Here is a 3928-nt window from a genome sequence, read left to right as displayed (position 1 = left end):
TTCAAGCAAAGAGGATTACCACTCTGGGTTATTGTGGCACCTTTAAAGTCATCAATGTCATTAGTGATGCACGATTTTTCAACAAACTTTAGGCTGATCAGTGCATCAAGGTTAGTGCTCTTTCTTTATGTTAGATATGGATGAATTGGAGGAATCATTTTTATATATAGTTTGTCGATCCCCATTTTCTAATTATTTGGCTCTTGTTTTGAATCGTTTCTTTTACATGCCAACATGATTTTGCCTCATACTTTATAAAATTGGTTGCGTTTAATAATTCATGTTTTCTTTCCAAATTTTAAGGATGTTAGTTTTGATTCGGCCTTTAGCCCAATATTTGAAGACTTCTCTCGGTATGGACAGCTTAGAAGTTATGAGAACCAACTCATATTTGGTGTTCCAATACAACCGCATAGCATTAAAGAGATGCTTGCTGACATTCTTTGTGCTAAGATATATTCTTCTGCATCAAGAAATGTTAGTATTTATGTTTTTGTTTTCAACCATCTGAACTGTGTTTCAAAATGTTTAGTATGATAAAAAAAATGTATCATAATATACCAATTATTGTTTCTTTACAGGATCAGATTTGTTTTTTGATTGGTGAGATTATTGATGTGCTGAAACATCAGAAGTGATGGTACTACTGTTGTTTGTGTAATGCACCTATTTCTCATGTTGGGAATGTATTTTATTGTTATCTGTGTAGAGTTGAGTGTGTTGATGCCATAGGAAGGTATCTATTTTTTCTCTCAGAGTTGTTCGTACCAGTTTTCTTTTTGCTTTATTGCATCTTCTGCACATGTTTCTAACTGTAAATTTTTTTCTTTACATTATTTAGGTATCGGATCAAAATTATTGTTTCCCATTCAAATGGTAGAAATATTTTCATACTTGAGGATGATGAGGTGATGCAAGTACTCAAAAAAAGTTAATCAGACTTTTTGATAGACGAAAGAAAATCCTCCCAAGTAATCATTTTGGTTTCAATTTAATTTAGCTGTCCTTCTTTTTGGTTTAGTATTTATGGTTCAGGTATGTCAATTTTGCTAATGTACCTTCTCTTTTTTTTCCTTAGTCAACCAATGATTACACTGTTTCGAATGGGATAATTTCTCAGTTGATGAACAAGAAAATTGTGCTCATAGTGGATCCTAGACCTGTTGGATATGAATTGAACACATCTCTTCACGTTGTTCGTGCAGTATGTGACGATGTTGAAATTGTGAAGTTTTTGAAGGACTCTAGCCATGATAATCAACAGCAGGTGATAAGATTGTTAAGTGAATCTGATGTTGAGTTACTCATTTTTTTTCTAATCAGGTCAACCTGAATTGGCTATATTGTTCTGTGTTTTCCATGTGTCATGTGTTAATGGTTACTGGTGTTATTCCTTTGTTGTTCAATTTAGAAATTTGATCTGGATCCCTTTGTTCCTCATTTTCCTTTTAAATTTAAGAATCCAGTTCAGTTTCACTCCAATGCAAGCATTCAGTGTTCATCGAGCTCAAGTCCTACAATGGGTTAGGCTTCACCCATTTCTATTCTCAACTGGAATTGTTGGGTATTTGTTGACCTAATTCACTTTGATTCTTTATCTCTTTTTAAACTATGTGAACAGTGATAGATATATTCCTATATATGTATCGCTTAAATTTTTTTACTTTATTTGTTTAATATTTGTTTTATTACTCTTCAAAGTTTCATCATACCTGGTTTCTTTCTCATCTTTTTTTATTTTTTATTTTTTATTTTTTTGTGGCTTCTTCATTCGCTGTTCTTATATTTAGCTGTGTTATTTGTAAACTGTTAACCATGATTTTCATGCAAGAATCTCATCCTCACAAGGTTCGAATTTATTTGGAAATCATCAGCCTCTCACTATTAGGGAAGAGCTTTGGAGTGCTTTTGGACAATGTGAAAATACTGTCGAGACTGTTGAAATGATGGATGAGTGTAGTGGCTAATCATTTGTTACATTAGAATATATATAGATATCTATAATATAATTCCAACTCTGTAAAGAATTGTCGAAACTTTGCTTAGTTGTGTTAAGTAGTTGGAAAATTGGTAAAATCTGTTGTCAACATATCTATTTTGGTATATAATATCAAGTCATTTTCAGAGTTTTGATGTTTATGAAACTTATTGTTTCCTTTCATATATTTAAATTTCTATGTGTGGGTATGTTTCTCTGTGTTGTGGTCTAAACCATGATTATTATATACAGACATGTGGTTTGTTTGGCATATATATATATATATATATATATATATATATATATATATATATATATATATATGTGTGTGTGTGTGTGTGTGTGTGTGAGATATATTTTTTTCTCTTTACAAGTTATTTAAATGTATGCAATAATATAAATAATGAACCCCAAAATCATTGAAAAAATGTATTTCTTTTCAATTGTGTTATAATTTATACTTATTTCTACTTCCTTTTTTTATACAAAGAAATTCTTTTTTTTCTGTTAATAGAATGAAAATTGAAACACTCTAAATAAGTATCACTCCTACATAAATTATTTTACTGAGTTTTGAAAAAGAAAAAAATTATATCTATGAAAATATATGTGTGTGTTCTTGTTATTGTGACATATTCTTTTTATGATTTCTTTCTTCCCTTTTTTATTGGAAAAAATATATTTCCTCTTAATACATTCATAAATAATTAGTGAAAAAATATTACTTTGTGCATTTATAAAGAACAAATATATATATATATATATATATATATATATATATATATGCATACATATTAAAAAATAATGAGTCAAATATATGTTAAACAAAATAGAGACAGAATAAAAAAAATAAAAAATTAAAAGAAAGAAGAAGAAGGAAAAAGAGAAAAAAGATTTATAAAAAAAATTAAAAAAAGGATTTAAAACATTAAATTGTAAATTTAGTAATATACATCCCATTAATTTTTTTCATAAATTAAAAAATCATTTAACTTTTTTAATTTAGTCAAGTTTAAAAAATGTGAAAAGTTTATATGTGAACAATTTCTTTCTATTCCCAAACTTTTTCGGTCACATATAATCTTTTCATACTCACATTAATGGATTACATGCTCATATATAATCTTTTCACACTTTTTAAATTTGACCAACTTAAAAAGGTTAAATATTTTTGAATTTATTAAAAAAAATTCATGAGATGTATATTATTAAATTTACAATTTACTGTTTCTCATACTTTTTTATTTTTTTATAAATCTTTTTTCTCTTTTTTCTTCTTCTTCTTTCTTTTAATTTTTTATTTTTTTATTCTATCTCTATTTTGTTTAACATATATTTGACTCATTATTTTTTAATATGTATGCATTTTGTTATATATTTTTTTATTATTTATAGATGCATAACATCACAGCTGAACTCTTTAGCTGATTCTTTGTCTATTCGGGTCTTATCTTCTGATGGAGGCAGCAGTCTTGCTCACAGCGCCGATGATAATACTCTCTCTCTCTCTCTCTCTCTCTCTCTCTCTCTCTCTCTCTCTCTCTCTCTCTCTCTCTCTCTCTCTCTCTCTCTCTCTCTCTCTCTCTCTCTCTCTCTCTCTCTCTCTCGTGTTTCCTTTAGTAATAAAAGTTATCTTATCTTTGTTAGGACAAAAATCCACTTATCTTCATATATTTTCAGGAAGTTGGTAAAGTTTTAAAGTAAGACTTTAATGAATCTCCTTAATTATTTTCTAATCTAGGATGAGAAAAAAAGTGGTTAGTTAATTTCAATTGTTGTGGGTTGGTCTCAAATTTGTCCTTTTTTTGGGTGTAGAATTTATTTTGTTTTTCAAATATTTTGAAGTTTTAGCTGACCTATTTTGCATGATTGATAAAAGTTTGTATTTTTTATTTGATTTTCATCTAGGTCAATCTTCATAATTGATGGGTTTAAATTAATTTTCTAGAG

Source organism: Arachis hypogaea, chromosome 4 (genome assembly GCF_003086295.3).
Source record: "Arachis hypogaea cultivar Tifrunner chromosome 4, arahy.Tifrunner.gnm2.J5K5, whole genome shotgun sequence".
Lineage (NCBI taxonomy): Eukaryota > Viridiplantae > Streptophyta > Magnoliopsida > Fabales > Fabaceae > Arachis > Arachis hypogaea.
The sequence above is the reverse complement of the archived record's forward strand: the minus strand, read 5'-3'. Positions refer to the sequence as shown.